The sequence below is a fragment of the Mauremys reevesii genome, linkage group 5, assembly GCF_016161935.1.
Source record: "Mauremys reevesii isolate NIE-2019 linkage group 5, ASM1616193v1, whole genome shotgun sequence".
In the NCBI taxonomy this organism is placed as follows: domain Eukaryota; kingdom Metazoa; phylum Chordata; order Testudines; family Geoemydidae; genus Mauremys; species Mauremys reevesii.
The window spans coordinates 42,985,039-43,002,666 of NC_052627.1; the positions used below are offsets into that span (position 1 = coordinate 42,985,039).

At 41.3% G+C, this 17,628-nt stretch overlaps 1 long non-coding RNA gene across 1 annotated transcript in view; it reads left to right on the plus strand.

Moving 5' to 3' along the window:
* The window catches only part of LOC120405639, a 40,030-nt gene that overhangs the window by 9,837 nt on the left and 12,565 nt on the right, over positions 1–17,628 (plus strand). The window contains exon 2 of the long non-coding RNA XR_005598738.1: positions 14,249–14,334. This is a non-coding gene — a long non-coding RNA (uncharacterized LOC120405639). The remainder of the gene's footprint in view (positions 1–14,248; positions 14,335–17,628) is intronic.

The following is a 17,628-nucleotide window of genomic DNA, read 5'->3' on the forward strand; positions in this document are numbered from 1 at the left end:
AGGCATTTAGTGATAAATGATAAAGCGGAAGAAAAATGCTTACACCAGTGTTGAGTAAGTGGAGTGTTGAGCATTCACCATGGTTATTAAATCCCCTATATAGATTACCCAAAACAGTGATCTGAACATGTTTTTGGAATGGCAAGCCCCTTTGAAGTAAAAGCTGGGCTACACTGGGGTCATCCCTAAGTCCAATGCATAGCAGAAAAGGATGGTAGGAAAGAGACCCTGAGGAAAGCAGAGGAAGTGATGGATAGATTGCCACAAAGATGGACCTTACTGTCTCCTTAGCATGCTTTAGATGCTGGATGCCTGCACAATGACCCAAACTCAGATGATGAGATAAGGGGAAGAATAATAATCCTGGAACATCTAAGAGTTTGAGAACTCTGCACTATCCAGACCCATGGAAACCTTTAACATTACACAGCAACTTTCTCACCAACAGGTCCCATGATAGCTCCCAACAAAACCCCCTATCCTGCCTACCTGAGGTTGCCATCTTGCAGAGGAAAACTAGGGTCCCACTGCTCTTTCCAGTGCCTAGATCTTCTGAGGGAACATCTCCTTCCTATTCAGATGTGAGCAGAGAAGTCCAAAATATCATTAATTTCATACTCTTCCCCTCCCCAATAATTTAATTACATATACTCCCTTCTCCAAAATTCATCACTCACAAGCCATTCTTCCTCCTACCAAACTTGTACTGAGACTGTACCCGAAGTTATGCAAACTCACAAAAGGGTAATTAAGTCTTTAGTTTAGCAGTGACCAGTTTGCACAGTAATACGCATGGTGAAGGAGGCAATTTTTTCAAGTAGTGTTCTGTTGAAGATGGTTTGAGAATCACTGTTTGTCTTTGGAAAGAGTTCTTTATACATAGGGCCCTCCGAAATTCATGGTCCATTTTGATCAATTTCACAGTCATAGGATTTAAAAAATCATAAATTTCATGATTTCAGGTATTTAAATCTGAAATTTCACAGTGTTGTAATTGTAGGGGTCCTGACCCAAAAAGGAGTTGTGTGGGGGTTGCAAGGTTATTTTAGTGGGTATTGTGGTATTGCTACCCTTACTTCTGCACTGCTGCTGGTGGTGGCACTACCTTCAGAGCTAGGCAGCTGGAGAGTGGTGACTGCTGGCCATGAGCCCAGCTCTGAAGGCAGAGCCACTGCCTGCAGCAGCACAGATATAAGGATGGTATTGCCACCCTTACTTCTGTGCTGCTGCCTGCAGAGCTGGGCCTTCAGTCATCAGCTGCCACTCTGGCCACTCAGCTCTGAAGGCAGTGCAGAAGTAAGGGTGGCAATAGCATGACCCCTCCCCATAACTCCCTTTTCGGTCAGGACCACCAATTTGAGAAATGCTGGTCTCTCCCGTGAAATCTGTATAATACAGGGTAAAAGCACACAAAATATGAGATTTCAGGGGGGGAGACCAGATTTCACAGTCCGTGACACGTTTTTCATGGCCGTGAAGTTGGTGGGGACCTACTTATAAATGCTATATATTGCTTTCCTATTGGACATTTCACCACAATGAGAGATGCTGAAGCTAAAGTATTACATAAACTATGTCGTTCAGTTCGATAAATCAAATCCAAGAAACAATAACAGAAAACTAGTTAAAAAAAACAGGAGTACTTGTGGCACCTTAAAGACTAACAAATTTATTTAAGCATGAGCTTTCGTGAGCTACAGCTCACTTCTTCGGTTAGTTAGTTAGTTTTCCACCGGAGCTTCAGTAGCAAATAATGTGACACTTGTGGTTTTACACTTGTCCTGGAAGATATAGACTGGATTCACATGGTGATTAGTGCATCACTACATATTGATGTGAGCTTCAGGCATCATGGAGTATTCCATGCTTTCATTATGTATGTGATGTGCTCTGCCAAGGGCTGTATTGCTGACATTGTCAGGTTCCCAGGACTGTGCAATAATTCATTCATATTAAGACAGTCAGCAACTAGTAATCTACCAGCCTACCCCATGTATCATGTGGTGGCAGGTAGATAAGTGAGTACAGAGAATGGTTTCACAATGTCCTGGATATCAATATCATACTGCTTCTTTTGTGTAAAATTCACCAGTGCCTCTGAAAAGTGATTCTCCTTCCCTGCAATAAGAGTAGGACTTCACTGAAGCATATTATAATTGGAAAGGACCACAATGGGTTCTCCATAGCAATGATAAGATGGATGTGCAACTAGCGGGGTTAGCATGAGGTGAGAAATGAGCACCTTATTTCTCACCTCATGTGGGGGAACAGAGATGGCCATATGTATACAGCTCAGAGATGATATTAGTATGCCCTTGCTGTTTCAGAACTTTCCTAACCTAAGTAACTTCTGAAGAGAAGCAGCAGAATGTTTTATTTTTTCATTTGCACTGTAAATGCCTGTACCAGAATATTGAGTAATTCCAGGAATATCAAATTTATGCCATCTTGCCTAAATTACTGACTAAGGAACAAATCCTCTTCTTGGCTAGACCTGTATAAATCTGGAGTAAAACCACTGACTTTAATAGTGACTTGATTTATAGCAGTGCAACTGAAAGCAGAATTTAGTTCTGTTTCATTAAATTACTCTAGATTTCTCAACCACATCAGGAGATACAAAATTCTATGCTAGTCAAAAATTCACATTTGAAATTTTTGTGAAATAAAAACTGATATATCAGCTCTACCAGCATAGTGTCTGAACTGACAGACACCAAGCAAATACTCTACCTGTCATAGCCAGATGGTCTGCAATATCTAGAGCTGGGTGGGAAATGGTCTTCCCATCCTGTGAGAACTTGAGATTTTGAAAAAAATTCCCATCCCAAACAGAGACAAAGTCAAAAATCTCAATTCCCATCCCTCCCAACTGAAAATAGTTTCAGATTAGGTCAATTTTGTTTCCAAAATTTAAATTGCATTATAGTAGAAGTAATGTAACAAAGTAATTTTTAACCAAGAACATGTCAAAAATGGGACGTTAAAAAAAAAAGTTTGAAGCAGAATAGTTCCTACAGTCAGCATCTGCCAAAGAAAAAGTGTGCAATCAAAAAAGCCCTAATCATCTCTCTGGATATCATGAACTGAAGTAGGATTAGAAGGGCAGATGCGGTCTCATTCTTCTCCCTTTATGCTGCAGGAGATGCCAAAGCAATCGAAAGGGACTTTATTCTTCTGTCCAGTTATTTGCCTGACAAGGAAGAGTAGTGGTAGCTAGAGAGACAATAAAGCCAGTTCCTACCTCCTCTCTACAACCCCTGGCTGTGGCAGGGAAGAGGAAAAGGCAGAGGGCTATATGTTTTCATTGCGCTCAGCTGGCACATACTCCTTTGGAGGATCATCAGAGAGGTAGGGGGTTATAACTGGTTCCCAGATGCTATCTCCCCCTCTGGATTGGGTCAGTAAGTGTAAGCCTCTGGGAACTGGAATCTGACAGCATAATATTTGTGATGGGCCAGTAACATCTCTAGAAAGTATTCCCTCAGAATAGGTTATAAAGGCATTCCTTAGTTGTCTTGTAGAAAAATAGCATCATGATTGCCAAGGAAAGATTTAGTGTGATGTCTTTCACTAGTGCCAGAAAAATCAATAAGTGGCTCGCAAATAAGGCTAAATGCTTCTTTTGGTTACAAAGGTCCACTGAAATCCAGAGTAAGTCTTTGACTTCAGTCACTCTTGTAAATCCAGAACACTCTCTTTTCCTTATTCCTGTGTACAACTTCTGTCTAAAATTTGTTACCTGTGTTCTGGAAGCACCATGTATCCACTCTAACTAAAATACTGTAGGGGAGAGGTGACAAGAAGGAACCTTTTTATACACTGATGGAAGATCAGACATAGGAAATGCAAAATTTAAAATGGCTATTTTTCTGTGTCTTGGGATGCCAGTTGGGACTGCAATGTGCAATAATGGAATCATAGCAATATGGCTGCTCTGATTATTCTAAGATGGTCTTTAACTACCAAGCCCTAAGATTTGATATGTGGAACTGCTGCTTCTATTTTATAGCAATACCAAACTCATGATAATTGTCCATATTTCCAGCTTTTTCCTCTAATATAGATTTCTGAGCTACTCTGCCTTGAAGTTTCATGTTAGACAATCCCATCTCTTTGCAAGCAACAAGTCTCCTCTGACTGGGTTGCGGGGCTCAGGAGATCTGGACTGGCTCTGTGCTTCTTCCCATGTTGCCAATGCATCACAGCTTGCACTCTGGAGCTTTCCTGGTGCCCCACAATTTATGAAGATTAGTTACATCTATGAGAAAAATCAAAAGCTGCTGGATTCTTAATTCAAGTAGGAGAGATATGAAACAGGGAAAGAGTGAACATTGAAGCAGGTCTCCCAAAATTAAAACTTGAACATCCAAGCGCTCCAGCCAAGGCAGGTATACATCCTCTCTCTTTACTCAGAGTGAGCATTTTAGTAATTGAAATATTCAAAGAGTAGGAAGTCACTGTGTAGCCATGGATGAAAGAATTGATCCAGGTTGATAAATGGGATATATAGTTATCACTGAACTGAGGGAGACACAGGGTCTGGGTTCTAGTCGGAGTAAGGAGGGAATCTGTGAAGTCTGTGAGAGCTGGGATTCAATCCAGAGAGGCAAGAGTGCTGGAGACACCATTTTCTTGCCTTATATGCTAAAAAATAAATTAATAATAGAGTGTTAGTATCAAAAGCTACACAGAGATCAAACAGAATGAGACAAGGGAGGGACAAATGTTCAGACATGGAACAAGTCATTAACTGGCTGGCAAAGGGCATACATGGAGCAGAAGGTGGAGGAAATCAAAGTAACATGGTTTTAGTGGTCCCTGGTCATTTTTACATACAGTATTAGATTGTGTTTCCAATTGTGCTAGAGGTTAACTCTTCAACTTCTTTACTTAAAAGTGAATAAAGCAGTTCTGCAGTGCCAAGACAAGCTCATTTACTCTTCTCCTCTAAGTGTTTCACTTTATTTGCAGTACGTCCTTGTAGAAAAATCTAAGTAAGTGGGAACACTCAATATTTCAGCACTCGTATAAATCAGTTCCAGTTCTCTGTTAGCTTTAATTTTCAGACACTTTTCAATGTTCTACAAACAAAATGTAGAATGAGAATACAGTAAGATGACCAGGAAGTTAGAGGAACAAATAAAAGCATTTCCACATACACACTATGAACAATAACTATAGTATTTTAGTTAGAGTGGATACATGGTGCTTCCAGAACACAGGTAACAAATTTTAGACAGAAGTTGTACACAGGAATAAGGAAACGAGAATGTACATTTTCCTGCCCCTAGGTGGTCAAACATAAGTAATAAATTCCCACATGCATATTTTCTTGTAGAGTAATAGGTATCTGGCAAAACAGCAAACAGAACAATAAAAACTTATAGTCTCAAGGCACAAAAGTGCTCTGCTAGATTTTCAAAGCCTGGTTAGTAAAACATTTGAACACAGAAATATGAAAGTTATGGCTATTGTGTGCTTTAACGTTTTCATAAAGCAACAACCACAAAAAATGGTTCATGAGGGAGAAGCTCATAACATCAGGCATCATATCATTGACAGAATCACATAGCAGGCCAGGATCTTCAGTTTTATCCATAAATGTATAGCCAGGTCTTTTCGGAGGTAGTTGGACAAACTGCCCACATCTCCTAATGCTCATCCTGGTTATGTGACACAGCAATAGAAATAGCCAATTGTATCTCATTTAACTAATAAAGATAAGAATTCTGTAGAAAAGGAATAAGGTTTCTGAAGATATAAATTATGCTCAGCCATTAGTTTGCATCAGACACAACCACATATGTAAAGTATATTGCATTAGCAAAGATGGAGAGATTGCTCTGAAATCAAGTCAATGTCATACATACTATAGTATTATAAATAATAATAAATATATATATATGCACTATAACCTCCTCAACCAGCTCCTGAGTCTACATCATCCAATTCTTCTTTTGAAGACCAACTTAGAGGAAAGTTGTTCTTTGGGGGTATAACTGCACATATGTAATTGTATATTATGATACGCATGTGCCACAGAACTTTCTTCCTGGAAAGTCTCTATTTTATTGAGTTTCATACTTCTTTTGTCAGCCACGATTTTCCGAAACCAAGACTCCACAGCAAAACTGATGTTAAAAAGCAATTACTAGAGAAAGGAAGCAATAATGTGGAGCAGTGCTGGTGTAAAGCACATCTGACTCAGAACTCCACTGGAAAGTCTCTCTTTAGCAAACAATCACACCTCAAACCAACAAAATTAAGACTCGGGAGCAAATCTGATTCCACTAAGATTCTTAGTGCAGACTTCCCTGAGACTATTAATTCTTCAGTAATCAGGCGGAAAATGGGACCCTCAAGAGCACTATTATGCTGAGGTATATAAGACCTGATCTACACTTAAAAGTTTTTCTGGCATAATCATGTCAGTTAAGACTGAGGCAGGGAAATCACATTCGTAACTGACATAACTGCCAGCAAAAGCCCTAGTGTAGACAGTTATACCTGCAAAAAGTTACTTTTATTGATACCCAAACAAAATATATTGTAACTGGTATAAACTCTGTCTCAGCCAGGAGGATTTGCTGGGGTAGCTCTACCAGTAATCCCTTTCTAGGGCAGGTAAGACCTAAAGCAGTGGTCCCCAACCTTTTCGTTTGGCGGGTGCCAGATGAAGGACTGTGGTGGTGGTCGAGCAGCCGCCAAAATGCCACTGAAATTCGGCAGCATTTCGGCAGCAACGCCTCTGGATGACGTCGCTTGTCGGCGGCAAGTGGCGTCATCCAGAGGTGTCGCTGCCGAAATGCCGCCAAATTTCAGCGGCATTTCGGCAGACACTCGACCGCCGGCCAGGACGCATTTAGATGCCCCCATGGGTGTCATGGCGCCCGCGGGCACCACATTGGGGACCCCGACCTAAAATATTTATATATTTAGTGTATGGACTGGAATTAAAACTCTTCGGAGCAGGGACTCTGGCCAAGTTCTGCTCTCATTTATGTTGGTATGAATCCAGAGTGACTCCATTAAATTCCATACTATATCAATAGGAATTACTCTCTGTAATATCAGTTAAATCTAGAGCACGAACTGTCTCCATCTTTTTCTGAGAAACAACATGAACATATATGGCATTGTAGAATTAACTCTATTAGTATTTTATTATAGTATCATTATAAAATACAGTCCCGTGGCAAAAATATATTGAAGACTATATTGTGCCTGCCCCTATGTTAGGGGAGATCTAGAGCTGCACTGTAGTGAGGTGGTGTGGTTCCCCGCCACCCTGGAGAGAGACGAGCCCCTCTAGACACCAGAATGGGAAGAGCTAGTGAGTTCTGAGCCTGCCCCCCAGAGGGTCAGACGGTGCCTCAGAAGCATAAAGGCTCGACCTCAGAGCTCACTGGGAAAGCAGCTGCTGGAGAGGCCAGATGCCTCTGGCCTAGGCCGTGACAGGGAAGCACCAGTGACCCATGGTCCATGCAAGGACTGGCCCAACCTGCCCTGTGCCCACTACCCGGAAGAGTTGCTGGGCCTGCCTCTCACCAGCTACCCCGCGGAGCCCATGATGCTGGACCCCCCTGGAGGACACCACCTCAACCCAGGTACCACATGAGGGGGAGTCTGGAAGTAGCCCGGGGGCAGCCGACCCTAGTCTGGCTGCAGCACTGCCAGAGCCCATGTCAGTGTGTTGTGGCCAGGATCCCCACTGACACAGTAGTGGGGTCTTCTGCTGCTGCTAGGGCCCTGGGCTGGGATGCAGTGGAGTGGGAGGGCCTGCGTCCCCCCTGCCACCCAACTTGTGGGTGGCAGTCTCCCCTTCTCCCAGGCCTTTTGGAGGCTTGGGCCTACTGTTGTTGCTCAGCCCTGCCAGAGGGCTTGAGCTCCTGACTTATTGCCCCGCCCTGACCTAGGGCCTGGGCTCACTACTATTTATATTGCTACTGCTATAGCACTATTGCTCAGCCCCTACCTGAGGGCCTGAGCGCCTGACTCATTGTTGCCCCACCCTGACCTAGGGCCCCAGCCTAACTGCAGCTGAGCTAATTCCCCAATACATAAACAGAGTGTAGTGAGGCGGTGTGGTTCCCCGCTGCCCCAGAGAGAGACAAGCCCGGACTAACCTCTCTACATGCACCTTCTCAGGTTAGCAGAATGCCTGTTGTCTCTGGTGTGCAAATGGCTACATGCTTCCCATCCCCTTTGAGAGAGACAGCCTACTTCCTCCACGTGACTAACCAGCTCTGCTGTATGGTAGCTGTGACAAGTGGAGCCATGGCTATGCCTACTTCCTGCCCCAAAGGGCAGCATCTTGGAATTTGCTGCCTGTGGGCAGGGCTACAATTCTGAATGGCATTTATGGAAATGATACTAGGGAGGTTACCTTATGCCCTCTCACACCTCTCAGGAATGGATAAATGATGTTTTCAGGACCACTACATTCCTCTCATGCCTCGCATACAGCCCTTGGCTGTGGTGAGGTTGCAAGGACTCAGGGCTTATCTTTACAATATTTAAATTTATTTAAAATAAAGTTAAATAAATAAAAGCTGAGATTCTGATGTAGATCACTGCTTCACTTACTATGGCCCTAAGCATAGAAGCATAATGACTATGCATTAATCCAGCCCTACCTCCATGGTCTGGTTGCAGAAAAACCAGGCAGAATCTAGGTCTAAGCAATTATAGTAATAGAATAAAAGCACTCTGCAAGACAGAGTGGAGAAGGGAGAGACAAGCCAATGGGCCAATAATGCAAGTATTGGAAAGGTGAAATCCTGTCCTCACTGAGTCAGTGACAAGATTCACTTGATTTCAGTAGGGCCAGGATTTCACCCATAATATCTTATATTATTTTGGATATTTCCGTGCAGTCAGCTATTGGTTTCCAGGTTTGAATAATATTATAGTGTGATTAATTTCTGCTGCTGATTTTACATACTTGTGTATTAAGCTGAATTTTACAGCTACTTGGTAAATGATTTCAGTGTATTTTTCCGGTATCATTAGCAAACAACTGGACATGCTAATCTCTCCATTGGAATTTGGTCTGCATCAGGGTTTACTAAAAAGGATAACTTTACCAAAAGCAACTTACAGAGCTTCTAGTGGAGGTGACATTGCTTTATGCAGTATATGCAACTTACCAGCAACTTCAATCTCTTCCCTTGTCAGTGATGAGAGGTGCTGGCATGAGTGTCTGGGTGATTTTACCTCCAAGGACTCTCCTGGGATCCTTTTAGGGAAAAATTAATTTAGGCCAATTATGTAATGTCATACTTGACTGTTTTTTGTTTCAGATTAGGAGCTACTTAAAGTGGCGCTGTTCCTCAGAGACCACTAAATAATAGTAGATAACATATAATTAGCATTTCACCTAGTAGAAAGTAATGGATCCCAAGAGTTTGGAATCCAAATGCCTTAGCTTATAAAATCAGTGTCTCAAATGGATGAAGAAGAGCAGCAGAGCTGGCAATTGGGGCAATGCATGGAGGTCAGAGCAACATCTGATGCCCCTATTTGTGTTTTAGTTACTGTGTAGTCATGCATGGCTTTCTGTTGGTTCAGGAATCATTCAAGCGTATAATAAATAGAACTAAGTGAATGGGAACTTCCCACTTAAGAGGATATCTTCTTGGTAAGTTGTTGACTCACTTCAGCTCAAGTTTTTCTCTCTTTTAAAAAAAAATATAAATAGCCCTGACAGTGATTAAAGTACGTCTAGCAGCTTTTCAAATGTGCAGATTTCAGAGTGACAAATGACAACAAGAGTCTGGAAAGCATGTGGTCTGTATATAATCCACCATCTTTTGCAGCCTGCGGCTATTTCTGTTGACTACAGTATAGGTGAACAGGTAGCATGCAAGAGTGCAGTAACAGGTCTTCATCCACTCTTCTTAACACCATTTGAAGATTCAGGCAAAAGTATCTGACTTTCCTGCCTCCCCATGATGACAATGTGCTAGCTACATTCTGCAGGTGTAAATGCACACAAAAAAAAAAAAAAAAAAATCATTTTAAAAGTTTTTTTTTTTTTTTTTTTTTTTTTAAAATGAAAAAAAATATTTGAAGAAATTTCCGACCATATATATATACCCTTAGCCAGCTCCTCCTAGAAAGGAGAAGGAATACAAAAGCTGTGCATTGCTTGACTATAAAAAAAAAAGGCCTTCAGAGTTTCAGTTCAATTGAGTTCAACGCGCCAACACAGGACAGCACAACAGGGCATCAGTACATCAGTTTGTTGAAGGAAGGACTGGAATACTACAGACATTACTACTCTTTGAACTCCCCTCTGCATCCCAATTGAGAAAGGTATAAAGCAAGGAGATACATTTCAAAAAAAACTATTTTCTGCCTTGAAATGGTTATGAACAAGATCAATTGGAGGAGTGGTGTTAATATAAATGGAGAATGATTATCTCATCTCAGATTTGCGGATGACATTATACTAATTGCCAAAAGCACCGACCAACTGCAGAGCATGCTATGAAGACTCTACAAGAAAAGCAGTCAGGTTGGTCTGCAAAACGAAATACATGCGATCAGACGTCTTACGAAAAGCCTGAATAATGGTAAAGGAGAAGAAATTGAAGTGGAACAGTACGTATATTTGGGCCAAGAAGTTAATATGCACCAAGACATGAATGGAGAACTCTCGCGAAGGATTCAGGCAGGATGGTGTGCGTTTAATTCCATCAAGGACATCCTCAAAGGAAAAATTGACAAGACCACATGTACAAATATCTTCAATTCAACAGTGCTGACAGCCATGCAGTATGCCAGTGAAACGTGGGCACTGACAAACAGAGAACAGCGGCTGTCGGTAGCTGAAAGGGCAATGGAACGAGCTATGTTGAGAATTTCCCTTCTGGATCGTATCCCAAATGAAATTATTAGAGAAAGCAGCAGTGTGAGAGATATTGTCATGGAAAGCAGACATAATAAGATACGATGGGCGGGCCACGTAGCATGGTTCATGGACAATAGGTGGACCGCAATCATTACTGAGTGGTACCCGCAGAAACAGAAAAGACCACCTGGTTGGCCTCCAAGAAGATGCGAAGATGACATCGTTAAACGTTTCAGACAAACGTGGAGAAGAAAGGCAAGAATGAGAGAAGAATGGCGGATGTGTTATGATCGGTGCAGTCTTAACGACAACTGAAGACCGATAAATCCAGGTGATCCAGGTGAATTTTTGACGAGCAATAGAAGTGAGTGGGGATGAGGAGAACACAAACCTGACAGTTTTAATTGAAAACCTGATCTAGTGAAAAGCTTACATCTGCAGCTGAAAGTTTGTCCCATCCTATCACTTTGTTCATCTAGTCAGTTACTCACATCTACATGAATGATGTAACTTGAGTTGTTTTCCATGAGCTGTATACTCTTTATACATAACACTTTCATATCCATTCCATAATGCCAAATGTCTTTCAAAATGAGCACAGTTCTGAAGGATCATAACATATGTGAAAGCATCATGTGCACTTAAGTGAATTTTTCAGTTCCTTAAAGAACAAAAATATATGGATGTATCATTTAATATGTGAACAACCTAAGGTTCCAATTGATCTATTTCTTGTCTGAGCAGATGTTACTTATAACTATAAGACAGATAATATTTGTGTTCTTCCCTTACTCTCATATAAAATACTGATAAATTACCAAGTGTTTTAAAGGAATGCATGGATGATCATTGTGTTTGTTGTTGAGCCAAGATTCCCAGCAGGCCACCTGCTCCTACTAAGTCATATTATGGAATATTCACTTTAAAAGTTCTGGTTTGTAGAACCATGAGTTCTTTGATCCTACATCTGACCTTATCCAAAAAGCAGTATACAGGCTGGTCTTCAACTTGTTCTTCATCCTTTCCACCACTGATGTTTCTAAATTGTCTCTTTTTTAGTCAAGCACCATCATATGAAAGCTTTTCTGTAGCTGGGGGTATGAGTGGTCTTTTTCTGATACCTGATCAATACCAATTTGGGTATATGAACAAGTTAGCATGGAAGGTTTTACCAGATGATTGCACCGGTGTCTCTCTTTTATTCAGATACTTCATGCACATTATATAACTAAGAGCTCCAGCCCAGAGATTACCTCACTAACTGGGTTTCCTGTACGTTAGAAAACCAAGCTGACTTTTTTGCTGAATTTCTCTTCCTTTCTTTTTCCTCCTCAATTGTCCACTCGACTCAGTGACCCAGAAGGTCCCTTCCAGTCCTACATTCCTAGTGGTATCTTAGTTTGAATGGAAGTCAAGATACTTCAGTCCATCTCTTTTCCCATGTCAAGTTTCCCCATCCCCCTTATGAAGCTTTGTTGTATGAGATGAGGCATGCCCCCATTTAAACTATCTGTTTGAGGGTACATTGAGCAGAATTAATATTAAGAGAGAAGAAGAGAAGATGGAGGGTAATCAGTCATATTCTTCATCTGTAAAATATGCATCCATAATACACTGATAGTTAGAAACCTACATAAAGAATACATGCAGGTGCTACATCTCTGTTGTTCACTTCCCTCAACATATGGAGCCACACATCTGCTGCCCTCTCACCGTTTTATGGAGGGGAGCTAGTCATGACCTTCCCCCCCCCCCAGGCATTTGGATATGGTGGTGGTAGGAAGAGGGAAGTGTAACTGTAAGAGTGTCTTATTGCTGGGGGTGAGGGAAAGAGTAGGAGGAGGAGATGGCTCTATGGTGATTATCTTAAATTGATGCTCTTAGCTTAAAAGTGTATTCTATATCAAAGGCCCCAGGATAGTTACCATCTTAATATTTAATTATTAAATAGAGTAGGGAAGGGATAGTGCCTGTTCTGACTGAACAAAAGGGAATTGTATCCAGTCCTCCCATGGGTCAATGATAGGAGGAGACAAGGAGCTTTCTACCCACAACAGATATGTATGCATTCAAATATAAAAATCACTATTTTGTAATACTTTTAATAGCCTCACTTTGCAAACTTGGGTGCATCAAGCTGCCTGATTTCCAAAGCAAGCTTCAAAAGCTAGTTGATATTGCAATGATTGTGGCTCCTCAGAGCTTCCCAGAATCAGACCACTCCATTGGATATAGCTATTTTTCTGCTATAGTTAAACAGAACAACTCTTTTAGTGTTAAAATTTTCCCTAAGGGATAGGTCCTACAAGCCCCTCTTGGAGCCATGAGGCCCCTCCCTCAATTTGCATCTCTTTTTACTATATTTGGCCATTGAGGTTACTTGACTCCTTTCAAAAATATTAGTTAGAGCAATTTACTGATCAATTTAGAAGTCATCCGATGTGAGTAAATCTTGCTCTGCAGATTGTGGATACAAGCCAGTTTTATGGCCTTGCAGCACAGTTCTCCCTGTTCTTAAAACAAATATATAACACACCAATGAGCAAGCTTATGGTTCGCAGCTTGTTAAATGCACAGTTAATGAGACTGACCTAAAATGTTCTAAGTGCACTTGTTGATTTATTATCATTTACATAAATAGTAACAACCACAGTTCACCATTTACATACTGTTAGCAAAACAACTCCTAATGGTTTTATGGTTGCACTGTAAATCAAGAGTATGCCACAGGAGAAGGCTTGAGATAACAATGGAATGTCAAAGATAATTTAAACAAATTCTTACATAGCCTTTACAATCTTGCAAACTTCTCGGACTTTACCTTCTGCTGACCTTAAGCCCATTGCCTCCAGAGGGATAACAATAGAGCCAAAGCATTTCTGAAATACTCAGAACCCACCAAATCTGGTGGTGGTGGCTTTTTTCTGGATAGGATGAGTACCAGCATACTCATACTAATCAGATATTTCAGTCATATTGTTCAGACCTGCCTTTGAGGAGTTGAATTTGTAATATATTCTGCTTTTATGCTAATGAATCTTTAAGACAATCAGAATGGTCAAGGTCACATCAAGGGCTTAGAGCAGTGCTAGGAAAGCAGCAAAGAGAAAGAGTAAGAAAAAAATCCTCAGAGCAGCTACAGTTCTCATTGTGCTTCAAACAGCTCCAAAATCAAAATAAAACATAAACAAACATAAGTTAAAGAATCCTGAGTGCCATGTGTCACTTTAAGAGCTTTACAGATTTCTATACTCTAGCATTTTCAGGAAAACAACAGAAGATTGTTGCATCACTTGCATCCAAAGAAGTGGGTATTCACCCACGAAAGCTCATGCTGCAAAACGTCTGTTAGTCTATAAGGTGCCACAGGATTCTTTGTTGCTTTTACAGATCCAGACTAACACGGCTACCCCTCTGATACTTAACAGAAGATTGAAAGCTTTGATGGTTATGTGACTGCCGTGGTCAGCACACAGGTAAACCACTTTGAATATCTGCTGACTGGAAGACTGCTGGGGGCCATTTCTTCCCCCACATACACCCATTCATCTATTTTTTAATTCAGTTGTACCTGTGAATGCTTATTTAAATGTAGGAATTAAGAATAGGGGTTTATGGTAATTGATCTGGGTCAAATTCTGCTCTCACAGCCACACTCTTGGAGATTCATGGGAGTAACTGAGTAGAGTTTAGCTCATTGCCTTTTTAATTGACATGTCAGAGGGACTCAACTGCTCAGAGTAGATGTGAGGATGACTACATTTTTATAGCTAGTATATTATCTGCTTTCTCTCAGAGATCTCTGTGTGAGCACTGCATATCACATGGTACTCAGATACCACAGTGGTAAGCGTGGTATAAATATGTCTAATTTCAGACAGACAAAAATATTTTCTTCTGGCAGACTAGACAGCAAATGGAATTAGAAACATGTGCATCAGATACATATTCACATCTCTGTGTAGAGTACTGCTGCTCAGTCTATAGAAATTGCCTGTACTTTAGGATGGGTGAGGAGCTCCTTTGCTGAATTACAGTATAGAAGAAACTTTCTCCCCTTCTCATTGCCTTCTTTTCCTCAGGAGGGAGATGGCTGCTCCATAGTGCTATTTAATGCTAACAGTGCAAACTAAAAATCACTGTCAGATCAGTTATATGGGCACCACACCCACATCACTTACATTCAGCAATTTAGGTTACCTGATTGCCCATGAATGAAGAGAGGTGTCAAGGATATGAGACATTTAGGGTCCAGTTTTCAAACACTGGTCTCCAAAATTATGCCCATAAACTATGTACATCCCAAAACTGGGTGTGCAAAATCTGTATTTAGCTGTATCTAACTAGTATCTGACTGGTACATAAAAATAAGGGTGTTCATGAGATTTTGTGGCCAGAATTCCAGAGGCAACTTTTGGCCTTTATGTGATCAAAATTTAGTGAGTTGTAGAAATGGAATAGCTTACTAGTTCTAACAGTTATTTATAAAGGTCACTCTCTCCCCCCAGTTGGTATTTGTATGCATGACCATTATGATCATCTAGTCTGACCTTCTGAATAAGAGGCCACATAATTTCACCAAGTCCATAACTTTTGGTTGAGTGAGAGCACGTCTTTTCAGACAGATTCTATACAAATATATATTATATACGTCTAACTTGGCCTTTGTATCAAATTTGTTTGTTTCCAAGGCTACTTTTTCTTTAATAGTTTTGCTAAAGTGCACAAATTTCTACTTATACATTGGCATCATATCTGTGACTTAGAAAACTGACATATGGTCTGCATACAAAATGGCTCTAGAATTACCTTTTTTTCTGAAAAGCCAGTAAGTGGCACTTTGAGGAAAATGGGTCTCTGCCATGTGTCCTAGGTAGTAATAATATGCATTTCAGTTTTGAAAACTTCTCTGAAAACACTCTGAAAACTTGGTTGTAAACAAACAAAATGCTTTTGCACATATTTGTTTCAATGGATTGCGGGGGTGAGGTGAGGAGCACCTTCAGCCACAGACAGGGGTAGGATGAAGAATATGAAGAACTAATGGTTTATGAAGTGGATGCATTTGCATCTGGTAATGTAACTAGTGTGTATACCAGCATGAAGTTAAGCTATTTGATGCAAATTTTGTCTTCTAGAATAGCCCCTTGAGACACACAGTCTCATATTCATAGGGAAAGGCAGATACTTTAAAAACTATTCCACATATATGTTCCGCAATTTAAATGTGTGAAGTGCATTAAAAAGTACATTTAAATCAATAGGAAAAATGCTAAGAATACCATTAGATTGTTGCTCTTACTTTTTATGACAAAAATCCCATTACTTCAGAGTATGTGAGATGTGTTAATATAACTAGGCAGTTGTTGGTAATTAAAGATCCTTGCTGACACACAGAAAGGAAGGATGACCTATGTAAGATACTTGTATGGCTCCCCATTACCATAGTATTTATCCTCAACACCCCCATGAGATAGAGCAGTGCTATTTATCCCCATTTAATTATAGATAGGGAACTGAGACAGAGAGAGACCAGGGGCTAGAGTCACAAAGGGGACTTAGGCATTGCAAGACCTAACTCCCAAGTGTGCCACTGCTAAGTGGAATTCAGAGCCATGATTTAGGCACCCAGGCTGGCAGAGTTAGGTGCTTCAGAAAGAGATTCACAGGGAATCACCTAACCCAGCCAGAAGGAAATGCTCAGAAGAGGGGCCCCATCCCTTGAAAGGCAAGTAGGTGCCTGTGAAAGGCAAGGCATTTACTAGGTCCTGCCTGGACATTTTCAGTCTCTTTCCCATCCGAAGTTCCATCCCCCTTTAGAACCTTACTCCACTCTTACCAGATTCACAAATACAGGGATCTTCCAACTGAGGGTTGTTCAGCCTCTGAGTTTTCTCTTAACAGAATCTATAGAGGTCTGGCAGGTTAGGTACAGTTAAACCACATGTCAGAATTTATTCCCAACCCTTCCCTGCAGAAATCAGCTTGTACCTGATCTGATGAGTCCTTGTGGGCACCAAAGGTTCACAAGCTGTCTTCTGAGTCCTAGCAGCTTTGTTGCAAGAGTCTACTATCTCTGAAACACAGTCGTTTTCCTCCTGTGGAGAGTTGTCCCTTTTAAGTTTGCTTGCTCCAAGCCAAGCAGGTATGCCTCATTAGTACAAACTGAGCCCCAAGGAGCTCTTTTGCCTTCTCCTGATTGGCCTGGGGGTGTGCCCCTTCACAGTGTCTAACTCTGGGTTGGATGGAGGCACCTCACTCTGCTGGATCCTTTCCAGCTGCAAACCCTCTTCTGGAGTTAGGTGCCTAAGCCAGGTCAGCTTCTGGGGTAGTCTATGCCTAACGGCCAACAGAGAGACTCCCCCACCATTGTATCCAATAACTCAGCAGTTAGGAAATGGGAACCCTTTCTTCAAATTTCTACTCTACCTGATTTGGAGCAGGGAGATTTGAACTGGGATTTCCCACGGAAGGGCCCTAACCACTTCGCTATTGGGCATACATCTCCCCAAACCCTGACCTGCTCACCTCCAAGTGTCATTTGTGCAGATTAGGCATGCTCAGAAACATCCACTAGATTAGGCCTCACAGGTGAGATAGGCGAGAGAATGCCTAGTTTGAGAATCCCACCAGGGCTTAGGTGTGAGCTAAATCAATAACCAATTCAGTGGCAGTAGGACTTAGGCAGCTTTGTGCATGCCACCAGCAGAAACATAGGGGCCAATTTACCCACAGAAAATTAGATGCCTAAGGACTATAGGGTTTTATGA